Raw genomic sequence first — 12,875 nt, forward strand, 5'->3', positions numbered from 1 at the left:
AACCTCAAGCAATTTTATCCATTTTTATATATATGTACATACATTTTTGGCACGATATTGGGTTAGATATTTGTTTGTTATGTTTGTTTGTGGGTTTAGACTTCCCTTTTCTTTCCCCCTGCATACAGACACACATAACCAATATAAATAATATAAAAGATAAATACAAAATTTATTATAAGTTATTATTTTAATTACATCGCTTGCAGTATATTCATTACAGCAATAATTATATATACAAACACATGCATACATTCATCACAGTTTGGTTAAGACAATAATATTATTATTATTATCACTATTATTATCATCAATTTTGGTATTTTTATTTGTTTTTCATTATTACTTTTTATTATTATTGTTAACTAATTATTTATACATTACAGATTTAGAACAAATTGTGTACATTGTTTCAACTGGTAGGGTTAGTTGTCAGTTTTTAGTTTTTAGTCTTTAGTTTTTTACTTGATAGTATTTGCACACAATGTATATTTGCTATTTGTGCACCAGATACTGTTGGTTGAATAAACCTGTTACGGAAAGTTAATTGAACAATTGAGTTACTAATTGTTGATTAAGGAAGATATTTAAGAGGTCCTTGTATACCATTAATTGTTCTGAAGAAGTTCGGAGACTTTTATGTATTTTAGTTTGTATCAATAAATTTCTTTTGAGCGTTTATGGACCTTGGAATTTGTCTTACTTAAAATACGGCAGCAATACAGCATTGGATCTAGCACTTCCACCAAGGTTGCTGAGCTTTCTTCCAACGTTTTACTTTTAAAGGTATGGTTGTTGTCATCATACAGAGGCTTTTTTAATATCATTTGTTTTCTCTGTCCCTTGCAAGTTCACTTTCTCTGCTTGCCATGAAGATTACGTACATGCAGTTCTACGTGTGCATTTGTGATGTTACATGGTTCAGCTCAAGATTGCTCTTTAGATGCAGTACTTCCTGGCCACCACAAGGTGGTGATCCCTCAGTTGGCTCCACACCATTCTGTCACTGCAAGATGGACATGTTCACACAGCCAGTTATTTCAGTATCACCATCTGGTACCTCTGACACCCTAGCTTAGTTACTGAACCCATCTCTCTGGTGGATGAGGTAAGACTAAATTGCTTATCTATGGAATTATCCAAGCGTTATGGTCAGTACTCTGTACTCCATACTAATTTTATTTATTTATTTATGGCATGGAACTGGTTTGCTAAAGTTGAGGAACTATCTGAGTTGCCTAAACATGTTCATTTATTTTCTTTTGTTGACCAGATAAGTGAATTTGGTCCAAGGACCCATTTCAGCCAAAGCCCAAATCATTTAGGCAGTTATAACAAATAAAACCGACATCAAAATATGGACATTGTTACAAGTATAAGAGGACGGCAAAATATTAGCTTCACTAATACGCAGTAAAAATATAAAGTACAGCAGTTTTGCACAGTACACTTATAGTAAGTTAACAGTGGCAGTAAGTGGATGACCTCTTAAGAATATTAGGTTCTTCAATGTCTAATGTGAAAAGAGGTATAGAAATGTGAATTCTTATAGCTTCTAGTACTACACACTAAACATGGTCAAGTGTACATTCGTATATCTGAGACATACTGAAAATATGTAGTATATTATTTACATGTTGGACTTTTTCAATATACTTGGGCCTGAACTGAACAAACTTTACCTAGTCTTTACCTTAGAATTACAAATAATTACATGTACCTGTGTAAGTAAAATAAGGTGAGTAAATACTAGAGTTTAATTCTATGCAACACTTAGAGGTAGAAAGTAATATATGTTCAAATTTAGACTGCAAATTATGTAAAATAAGCAAACTGTATACATTATCTTTATATGTTATTCGTGTATATTTGTACGGCCTATGCTGAAGCCTATAGTAGTAGTAGTGTGCTGGTATGTGGAATAAATATACATTGAAGAAAATAAGTGTCTGATTCTATTATCCTTGAGGCAGTTGCATTTGTGTTCATTTTCTAGGAATGTTTTTTTTTTTCTTAAATTTTGTCATGTCATTGATTCGCATAATGTTTTTGGAAATGGCATTCCAACAGGCAAGTGCAGCATTTGGGAAGGCTTTTCCAGACATACTTTGTGTATTAGGTTCAGAGCCTCCAAGAGAAAAAAAAAATGTCTTTTTCAAATCTTTTAATTGGGGTACAGCAGTACCTTTGTAGTGATTTGTAAATAAGGGTGTTTGAGTAATATGACTCCAGCTGACACAGTGCTGCAGTGACATTTGGACAGGGTGGTACAGTGGTGTTCCCTGTTGGACAAGCAAACAAATCTAAGGATTTAATTTATGGCATATCCTGTCAAGGCCATCAGTAACATTGAGTGCCATAGATTGTCTGGCTTCTACTGTCAATAATTTGGGTATTTTATATGAAACCTTAAGCTGAGTCAGTACCTTGTTTGACTGTAGGGAGTGAAGGAGAGATTAGGGTTAAATGTGATACCTAAATACTTCTGAGATGCAGTTACTGATAAAGAAGAGCCATTAGGGTCAGAGATTGCGATACTGGTTCCATTATTAAGAGAATAAAAGGTGGCTGTTTTGAAAAGGTTAGCTTTTCTGTCAATTCTTGGACTGATGGTCTTGGATCCAGCTTCAACCACTTAAAAGCTTTGGATTCAGTGCTTAGGCTCCTCCCCTACCCATAAACATCATGTACAGAGTGAGCTTCCTCATATCCTGATCAAGTGCTGATGTATCTGTGGTGTTTAGGTGTAGTTGTTAGTGAGAACTTTTTCAGATTAGATTTACTTAAAGAATTTTTGAGAACTGTTTTACTTACTCCTCCTACCCTACCATTTAAAAAAATGCTTTATCATTTTTTCCCATAACATTAAATGTAGTTATTCCTAATTTTAAAGTAAAAAAATAAATAGGTTTCTAAATATTTTTGCTTAGCAAAGATCACATTCGATGGTGTGTACGTTCTCCTCGTCTTTCAGAGGTAATGTTTCCTTATCAAATTGCCATCCTAAGATAAATCTAGCTGACCTTTCCGTGGCTGCTGAATGATTAGGCTGTATCGCCAGTAATTACTTTTTTGCAGATAGTAAATTTATTTCATTATATCACATTTTTATATTGCCATCTTTGACTGTTTTTCTCCAAATAGTTTTAGGCAGGCAAACTCAATCTGAGATAGCTCGTTCAGTACATGGGGTTTATGAGTAGGGGAGGAGCCTGAGCACTAGATCCAAAGCTGGATCCAAGATTGGACCTGAGACCCATCCATAGAGGAATAGACAGAATATGACAACACAGATCTAATATTGTGGTAAGTACATAACTTTTTTTTTTTTTTTTTTGCCACATTAGGTAGTAACAACAACGTCATTTGCTGAAAGAAGACTATTTAAATTGCGGTGATCCCAAGTGAAGTCACTGATAAAAATGTTATGTATTTTACAATTTACCTTCATTGGATTGTCTCTTGGCACTCACCAGTGCAGAGTTGTGCATGTTGTGTGACAGTCGTGTGCTGTATCATACTTCTAGAAGGAGCAATCACAGGGTAAGGAGAGATGAGGAATGGTGGCAGATGATGATTTTTGCTACAATTTATGGTAAGCATCTGAAAAGACATATAAAAATGCATTTGAGCTTGCAAAAAATGTTCACAGAATATCCATGATATGTTGAGTCCACCTAAGTGTTGCAGTAAACCATTTCACAGCTGCCCCTACCCTTGGCCCACCTTTACTGTGCTCCAAACACTGAACTCTTCTCTTCCACTTTTTCCACTGCCTCAGGCAGTAGATTTCAGGGGCATATCATCTTCTCTATTAAGTAATGTTTCTTTGTGTTTGTCTTGAAGTACCCCATCCTCTTCCAGCTACCACCCATGTTCTTTATTCGTACCCCCACTTCTTCCTCTTCAGTTTCATTTTTACCACTTGTCCTCTGACAGTACTGTGTATTCAAACAGCTTCTATCTCACTTTAATGAACTGTTAGCCATGACTTAACAGTTGGAATGCCTTCATTTTTTTTCTCAAGAGGTTGTTCAGATTTTTACAAATCCTATACATTCGGAGGGCTTGCTCTGTTTTGGTCAACTGTTGCTTCACTACACATGGGTTAGATGGTACGTATTTTGCTGTTTTTAAACAACTTGTACCATTTGGTTCTTCTTGTTGCAATTCATCGTGCAGAAGTACTTATTCCTTGTCTGTCTGTGAATGCTAGTGATGGTTATGGTTGTGTTCCAGAGACTGTTTCCTTAAGGATGTAATTTTCCAAGTCCAGAAACACCCAGACCTTGCTTTTTTTTGCCACCAAACCAAGTGGATAATCTTTACTTTAGCTTGAGATAGCGAATCAGCAAAAAGTCTAATTCTTTTCTTATTTGATCAGGATAGCACATGTCAGTGTCTTCAGTATTTGTCCCCACTTTATTTAATAGGGAGTCAAAAAAATAGATCATTATGGCAAAAATATTTACTTCTCTGCCATCCAGGCCCTCTCCTTTATTTATGTCATGTGCCTTTCCTCCCTTTCCACTGATTCCCAAGGTCATCCTGAAAATAAAGAATAGCAACCAAAATATTAATGTGGTGACCTCCATTTGGCTTAGACAGCATTGCTTCTACCTTCTCTTCTACCTGGTCAAGGGCAGTCACCACAAATTGCCCCGCAAGATGGACTTGCTAACACAGCAGAAAGGTTCTCTCATTCAACAAAACTTTCATTGAACCTAACTCTGTGGTTGATAGGGTTTTAATACCATTAAAGGCACCTTTTTTTCAGATGTGCTACAGATAGTACAGAAGACTAGAAAGCCTTCTACAAGGAAATCATATGTTTCTAAATGAAAAAGATTTTCTGTCTAATGTCAAATGAGAAAATGGGACCTTTGCTGTTTCAGTGTCTCTGATATTCTTTCATATCTGAGTTGCTCAGTTCAGGTGTGGCATATTCTTCTGAGGCCAATGTATCAATCATATCCATCTGTTGCCTTTAAATCCTCCAGTTTCTACACATTTTGTGGTTAGACAATTTTTAAAAGTTGCCCTACATATTAGACCACCAAGATAATCCACGCCTCCAACTTGGGACCTGAATTATATATTGGAGAAGCTGACTCTTCCTGCTTTTGCGTCTTCTTCTTCTTTGTCTTTGAAATGCTTTACCTAGAAGACAAGCTTACCTAGTAGCTCTTACATCAATTAGTGTTTCAGAGTTACAAGCTCGTATGGCATCTCCACCTTTCGTATTTTTCACAAATGTAACCAGTCGATAAACTTACCTTTTTTCTTTCCCAGTCCTTAAAACAAGGGAAAGAATTCTACATTCTCTAGAATAGAAAGGCTGGTCATCTGTTTGTATCCTTTCTAGATGTGCGCCTGGGGGATAGTCCCGTTTCAAAGCAAACCATTTCTAAATTAATTTCCATGGCTTTTTCTTTTTTATTTCTTTCATGGGAAATCTGTTTCAGGACCAGTTAAAGCCCATTCCACCAGAGCAGGTACTTATTCAGTGGCCTTTTTCAAAGGTCTGGACTCTAGATCTATTCTTAAAGCAGCTACCCTGATCATTTGTCTGCACCTTTACTAAGCACTATAAGCACGATGCTTTGTCAGCCCTATCCTTGGAAATCTAGATTCCAATTATTTGTCTGCCCTCACATTTTTTTAATAAGTTATGGGAATCATCCTATATGTAGGAAATACTTCAAAAGTGATCTCATCAGATATCTACCATTATGGATTCTACATAACTGTTCTTTGTGATGTGGCAAAGGAGTCTAATATGTTTCCTTATCTAGATTACTGACCATTACCTCCAATCAAACAGAAGTTGATTCAGGCCAAGGACAGGAGCTTGACCTCTGTTCAGTTTTTGCTTGGGGATAACAGTCAGTCTGGACTGGTTTCAGCTGTCTCACTGACTTTTTGGAGCTGTTCTTTGGTATATGTAAAGCAAGATTTTTTTCTGCAAACAGAAAATGATTCTCTCCATTGTGACTGCTGCCATAGCTGTAGTTTGAGATAGTATGTCCGGGCTCAAGCCCTTTTTTCAGATCCTTGGCTAATAACAACTACAAAACCTAGCAGTCTTGTATGCCATGCTGCACACAGAGTAGTCCCAACAGTTTCTCTTGTTATAGTGAAATTCAGACAAGGGAAACCTTTATAGTACACGTTGGATTATAAAGTCCATTGAAAAAGTGGGAGAAATGGACAAATGCAGGTTCTGTAAAACAGAACTGGAAACACTCGCACATTTTGTTGCTGGGTGTGATGTATGGGTTTACCTTTATAAAGGCGATACATAGTCGGGCAAACAGCAAATGTTCAAAAGGCTGTTTGCAAATTTTGCAAATGCAGAAAGAAAAAAGGTTTGAATGTGCAATGAGCGAATGCACAGTGACATTCACTCATTGCACATTCAACATTGTGGGGCAGATTGCACTATAGTGAGGATCGGGAAATGGTTACTTTCCCCACTGTAGTGCGATCTCGGAGTTAGAATAATAAAGTAAGGAGGGTGGGGGGTGCAGGGGTGCTTGCCCCCCTGCTTTACACTTCGTTTTTTTTTTCTTCGACATTAATGTTCAAAAAACAGTGAACCTGCTTTTCGATTTGCTGTTTTTCAAACATTAAGGACTGTCGACGTTTTCCCTTTCGTGGTTTCGAGTCGCTCATATGAGCACTCGAACCACTGTAATTCGAGTTTATGAAGGTAAACCGATATACCTACTAATGGTAGAGGGTCTGTATACTGAAAGGCATAATAATATGGCAAGACTGTTATATTGGGGATTGTGCAAACGTTACAATACTGAATTAGCTGAGATGCATTGGAAACAGAAGTTTATCACATGAGATCACCCATTACCAACAGTTCAAAAAAATAGACGTGAGAAAACCAGGTATAGTTGTTCATGAAAAGACAAAAGTAGCATTGATCTTTCAAATTGCTGTACCCAATGATTCCAGTTTCCTATGTAGAGAGAGAGAGAGACAAAGCCATAAAATAGCAGGATTTGCAAGAAGAAATGAAGGCAATATGGACAAAGGATATCCAGACAGTTCCAATAGTAGTAGGAGCAATGGGTTCTCATTAAAAAGACTTTACAGCTATATTGAAATATGCTACCGATACATGTAACTCTATATGAATTCCAGGAGTCAGTTCTGGACACACTGCGAGTGCTGTGAAGAGAACTTTTGTTTAAAATCAAAGCTTGAAACATTAATTTCACATACTCTAATCATACTTTGACTTAGAATGGGGTCCATTCCAGTCATGGTATTAGAAACCCAAAAGACGTGGGAGAAACCCATGGAAACCTTTCGTTAATGGATCTGAGAAAAGGGGTCTACAATGTATTTTTCTTTGAAATGGAAGTGATTTCCAGTTTGGATATTAAGAGTTTTAACACTTTGGGCCGCCCAAGGTGTACACAATATGTATTCAAGAATATTCTTATGACATTTGTTGTGCTTTCTAGCCACTCAGAAATATGACAGTAAGTGTACATGTAGTCAACACTTTGTGGTAACCTTTATGAATCTCTGTCAGTTAAAACTGCAAGAATATCAGAAGGAAAACTAAAATTAGGAGGAAGAAGGTATGAGTTATGTCTGTGTTGTCTGTTCACTCAGAATGGTGTGCACTTTGTGTAGGCCTTATTGAATCCCAGGGTTTTTCTTGTAAACCTAAGTTCGTCCTAAGTATATGATTTCTTTATGTAAATAATGGCTCTCAATTTGTATTTAAGGTCAATCTTTTGTGTGTTTCAGATATTCTTGACCCTTTCCTTGACAAAAACATTCTCAGGACTGGATATTGTCAAAACATTTCTTAAGGTCTCTGTACATTTTAATCCTCCAGTTTATAAATGACTTTCTCCATGAAATTTAAATTGCACTGCACTGGAAATGTTAGCTTTTTTACCCTTTGAGCTGATGGCCATTTGTGATTTAAGATTTCTTTCATCTTAGAATGTACCTATGCATTTTCTATAAGTGTTATTCAGGCAAAGGCTTGCTGAGGTTCAGTCCACTGCATTGTAGTCTTTTCATCAAAATAGGAATAGGGTGTTGTTTTATTGACTCATCGCATATGGGTTAGCGCAGCAGTGGAGTTAAGGAACTGTATACTTATTTCCATATTTGCCCAGTTGTGGAATTGTGTGTTTAAAAAAGTGGAATGTGAGTGCAGGGAGATTTGCACCCCCCACCCCCTCAGCAAAAAACACCATTTTGTGTTTTATTGTGTTCTTTGATGGATTTGGTAGCCAGTGTATTTGTTTTATTGATATGTGTTCCAATGAAACTTTCTTTTGTTGAACTGATTTAAATTAGTTTGCTGAACAGGCTTGATGTATGTGGATCACTTACAGTGCAATGAAAAAGTCCCCTAAACCTAATAACTGGTTGTGCCACCCGTAGCAGCAACAACTGCAGTCAAGCATTTGCGATAACTGCCAATGAGTCTTTCACATCGCTGTTGAGGAATTTTGGCCCACTCTTCTTTGCAGATTTGTTTTAATTTAGCCATATTGGAGGGTTTCCGAGCATGAACCGCCTTTTTAGTGTCATGTCACAGCATCTCAATTGGATTCAAGTCTGGACATTGACTAGGCCTCTCCAAAACCTTCATTTGTTTTTTTAAGCCATTCAGAGGTGGACTTGCTGGTGTGTTTTGTATCATTGTCCCGATGCAGAACCCAAGTGCGCTTCAGCTTGAGGTCACGAACTAATGACTGGACATTCTCCTTAAGGATTTTTTTGGTAGAGAGCAGAATTCATGGTTCCATCAATCACAGCAAGTCGTCCAGGTCCAGAAGAAGCAAAGCAGCCCCACATCATCACACTACCACCACCATGTTTGACTGTTGTCATGATGTTCTTTTTCTGAAATGCTGTGTTACTTTTATGACAAGTGTAACGGGATGCACACCTCCCAAAAAGTTTGACTTTTGTTTCGTCAGTCCACAAAATATTTTCCCAAAAGTCTTTGGGATCATCAAGATGTTTTTTGGCAAAAGTGAGATGAGCCTTTATGTTCTTTTTGTTCAGCAGTGGTTTTCGCCTTGGAACTCTGCCATGCCTGCCATTTTTGCCCAGTCTCTTTCTTATGGTTGAGTCACAAACACTGACCTTAACTGAGGCAAGTGAGGCCTGCAGTTCTTTAGATGTTGTTCTGGGTTCTTTTGTGACCTCTTGGATGAGTCATCGCTGCGCTTTTGGGGTAATTTTTGTAGGCCGGCCACTCCTGGGAAGGTTCACCACTGTTCCGTGTTTTCTCCATTTGTGGATAATGGCTCTCACCATGGTTTGCTGGAGTCCCAAAGCTTTAGAAATCGCTTTGTAACCTTTTCCAGACTGATAGATGTCAATTACTTTGTTTCTCATCTGTTCTGGAATTTATTTAGATCATGGTATGATGTCTTCCTTTTTGGGATCTTTTGGCCTACTTCACTTTGTCTGACAGGTTATATTTAAGTGATCTCTTGATTCAACAGGTATGGCAGTAATCAGGCCTGGGTGTGGCTAGTGAAATTGAACTCAGGTTTCCCAAAAATGTGATTAACCACAGTTACTTCATGATTTAACAAAGGGGCAATTACTTTTTCACATAGGGCCATGTAGGTTTGGGTATTTTTTTCCTTAATAAATAAAATCATCACTTAAAAATGCATTTTGTATTTTACTTGGGTTATCTTTGTCTAATATTTACATTTGTTTGACAATCTGAAACATTTAAGTGCGACAAACATGCAAAAAAAATAAGAAATCAGGAAAGGGGCAAATACTTTTTCATTGCACTGTAAGTATTATTAGGGGTTTAATTGAATAAACTAGATTTTACTTCAGGGAGGCTCATTGTAGCAGTTAATTATAGCATTTGGGTTTATTCACTAGCAAAGCATTTTTTTGGTGTGACCATTTTTTTCTATTGCTTTTTTCTATCCTTGTGAAGGCCAGTGCTGGTCTCCTGCCAGTGTAAGTACTGATGATGGGTGGCATGAGAATTCTATCTGTAGAGAGCAGCGGCATCCGCCTTTTTCAGTTTGTTTTGTAATCAGTAGTTACTTAGCTACATATCTTTTTGAGTGTTCTCTCGTTGTTGCTCGTTCCATCATTATTAATTGTACTTGTCATTTATTTCAAAGGAAATTCTTCATCACATATTTGTCACAAGAGATTATATCTGGAGGATAAGTCTTACCCTTTCAAGTCCATTAATAAGTTTGCTTGTGGTTAAGGCAAATTGTCAGTAAAGACTACCACACACACATTGCTTTATGTTTATCATTAGATCACTGCTGCAGTAGTTTAAAGCTTTGTGGGACATATTCTACCAAGGACTGAACATCCAGCTAATATTCAAAAGATTTTGGGCTTTCATGTGAGGTAGCATGAGGGTATGTTGGTATAAAAGGAGAAATACGTGCACCAAAAATCATAACTTTCTCACTGTTACAGATTTCAGTCATACTTTGTCTTTGCTGCATCTTCATTCAGCAATCTGCTTGTTTCACCGTTTTTGCTGATAAGTAGCCTTCTGGGGACGTTCCTTACTTTTTTTTATTAAAATCTGTGAAAAAAAAAATTTTACAGCTGTGAGAAAAGGGAAATTGTGTGAGTGAGATATGGTATAAAGACTCCCACACAGCCAGTTTGTTTTTATTTAGGGGAGGCAAACAGCATTCGCTTCTGTAAGATTTGCCTGTCTTTTACCTCAGAGACAATCAGAAGTCAGCTTAACAGCCAACAGTATATTTCTTGAGAATTAATGTCTCAAGGCTTTTACTCATTCATCAAATGATAACTTCTCAACTTCCTCAGACAGCCCTCTTCCATTACCAAAAAAAGAGAAAATGTATTGGGGGCTTTAGAAGTTGTTCTACCTTTGGTCTTCACCTTCACCAATCTCTGACGAGCAACTCTGATGTAGTCTTATTACAGTCCTTGGACCATCCACTGGATGTTCCCAATCCTTCTGGTGCTGCTCCAAAAGATGCTGCTAAGGGTAGGGAGCCTGGCACATCCTCAAAAAAACAGACAATTATGGCTATGGTTGAGAAGTGAGATACCCACCTTGTGCTTTTGGAAGGGCTAGATGGAATCCTTATTTGCTGATTAGGGAGGATGTAGCTGGTTTGGTTATGGAAGTACATATGTTTGATGCATCCAGGTCTATCAGATAAGAGATACTCGAAGAAAGAAAACTGAAAAGATCAAGCATCTTTCTCCACCACTTGCACCTTCTGCCAAAGATGCTAAAAAGGAGAGGTATAGTTTTACACAGGAGGCTTTCAGAGTCCTTTAGTCCTTATAGTTTTTTTACAGTCTTGAAAAGAAAAAGATCTCCATCTCCCTCAGTTGCTCCTTGTCAGAGTAAGAAGAGGAAGACTTGAATTATACTTCTCTGCTTTCCTCTCCTGTCACATTAGAATTGAAGTCTGAAGAGTATATTTCCTCTGATTCTCCTGTACAAGAGATATCCATTTCTGACACAATTGCTAGGATGAAGATTCTTTTTCTTTGGGAAGAAAAATAAATGTCTGACACCCAAAGCCCATACTCTGACCTTATCCAAAACGTCTTGACGTTTATCTTATCATTGTTGTCCTGGAGGATGCTTTTAACTCTGTGAGCACCTCTTCTGATAGTCAAACTACAGTACCCAAAAAGCCTGATAGGCTTTATAAGGTACATCAAATTCATACTTTTTAAGTCTCTTGCAGATCCTATTTTTGTGTCCATGGCCAAGGATTCAAATTCTAAGTATTTAACTACTACAGACCCTATTCCGTCTAGTAAGGATGGAAGGGTTTTTTCTAGATATGGGGTGGGAAAAGTCTGCACCCTGTACATTAGCCTTTAGATTACTTGATTGTTAGACTCACGTGGACAAATTTCTGCTAGCAACCTTTGCACATATGAGCAAACTTGCTGATTTGCTGCCTTCTAAGCAGAAGTCTTCTCTAGTCAACATAATTTATTCAGTTTCTCAGGTAAGCAAACATGCCCTGAAATCTTCATACAGTACATCTGATGCACTTTCCTGGGCTACTACCACAAGTTCTGTGTTAAAGATCCAGTGGCCCAGCACCTCTACCTCTTAGGGGCTGTAATCATTGGGGAAACTCATAATACTGCCTGTGGTAATTTTCTTCACTGGTGATCATTAAACACATGGGACTGGTTGGAGAAGTCAGTTTAATATGGCTTTTAGCAAGGTACTAATCAGGAAGCAGGAACTAGGAAGTGGAGTCAGTGCGTTATATACAGCACAAAATGTATGGCTTTCATCCACTGACCTGTTAATTGTTCTGTGTTCTGTACAGGACTCAAGCCTATTTTGAATTATAAAATTCTGTAACTTTCATTTATTGGGAGTTTCCTTTTAGTTAAAATGCTCTAAAAACACTCTTCTTAAAATGCTCTTCAGTAAAGTGGCCTTCACTTAGTTGAACCTGTCCTGACCTGTATACCTTTGAATATGATCTCTATTCTATCCGTGATACATTCGTCCATTAATTTTTTCCAGTAAATAATGTCTGTATGTGGGGATTGGTTTAGCCATTTCAAATGTAATAGACTGCAGTGTTTTGTCATATTACAGTTCCTCATGTACAAAATTACTGAAACTCATGAAGCATTTAGTTGTACAGTGACATGAGAGGACACAACATTAAAAGGCAGCTTAAGCATACATAGTTTCCCCACACCTCATTAAAACGTACAAGGTTTAAACCTATCAGTGTTGATACGTTAGAAGATTTTTCCTGAAAGAAATCACTGCCAGTGCATTCCTTGTGTATGTGTGTATGGTTTTCTGTTTTCTCCATGGTACTCTAACTGTGGAGTTTATATATATATATATA

This window comes from Protopterus annectens, chromosome 6.part0 (assembly GCF_019279795.1).
Source record: "Protopterus annectens isolate FY-2018-M chromosome 6.part0, PAN1.0, whole genome shotgun sequence".
NCBI lineage: Eukaryota > Metazoa > Chordata > Ceratodontiformes > Protopteridae > Protopterus > Protopterus annectens.